The sequence below is a fragment of the Plasmopara halstedii genome (genome assembly GCF_900000015.1).
Source record: "Plasmopara halstedii genome assembly, contig: Scaffold_2386, whole genome shotgun sequence".
NCBI classification, from domain to species: domain Eukaryota; phylum Oomycota; class Peronosporomycetes; order Peronosporales; family Peronosporaceae; genus Plasmopara; species Plasmopara halstedii.
This window is the reverse complement of record NW_020189293.1, coordinates 1,828,282-1,829,175: the sequence shown is the minus strand read 5'-3', so window position 1 is coordinate 1,829,175 and position 894 is coordinate 1,828,282.

Below are 894 nucleotides of genomic sequence, written 5' to 3'. Positions count from 1 at the left end.
TACGTGCACGTCTCCTGGTGGAACTTTGGCGAGTCATGAACCCACCTCTGCTAGAAGACAAAAGCGCTATTGGCGAGAGCGCTAGACCGAGACCGTCAACGCACTGGACATTGGAATGTCCGAGTTGATAGACACCAACGGTGTATCGGACAGGAGTTCCGAGCGTGGCTCGCGGGCTGATCGTGGAGTAGCACGTAACTCACTGAGCGCTGTTTCATTTCCGGAGCAGTCGCTGCATATCATGCGTGATCTGGTTGGCCAAGGGCCGAGGCATTGAGGGCGAGGCCCATGTGATCCACGTGAAGTGGCACGTAAACCACTGAGCGCTGCTCGTATTTCAAGCGGTCGCTGCATGGCATGCGTAACATGATCGGCCAAGGGCCGAGGCATTGAAGGCGAGGCCTCCGTGATGCACGTGAAGTGGTACATAAACCACTGAGCACTGCTCTTGTTGCAAAGCAGTCGCTGCATGCCATTGATGGCGTGGTCGGACAGAGTCCGAGACATCTTGAGCGCGGCCCTTCAGATGCGCGTGGAGTGGCACGTTAGCCACTGGACGAAGCCTGCGGGGCTAGCAGCTCTTTGTTGGATGTTGTTGATAACATCAGAGCTTCAAAGGAGTGGACAGTGAGGCTGACGCCGGACGACGCGGAATGAGTGTGTACCGTGGTCTCACCGAGACATAGAGCCTCTGTAAAGAAGTGGCGGCGACGCCAATGCTGGCTGCAAGACGCCGGGCGTCGAACCTGATCCAGTTTGTGTCTACCGTAGACGATAACGCGCAGTTATACACCCTCGTCAGCGGTATGACGGGGGAGAAAGAAGGCGATGTCCACCTCGAGGTTATGCCTGCTGTAGATGCTCTTCATGAGCTGGACGAGATGTCTCTTGAAA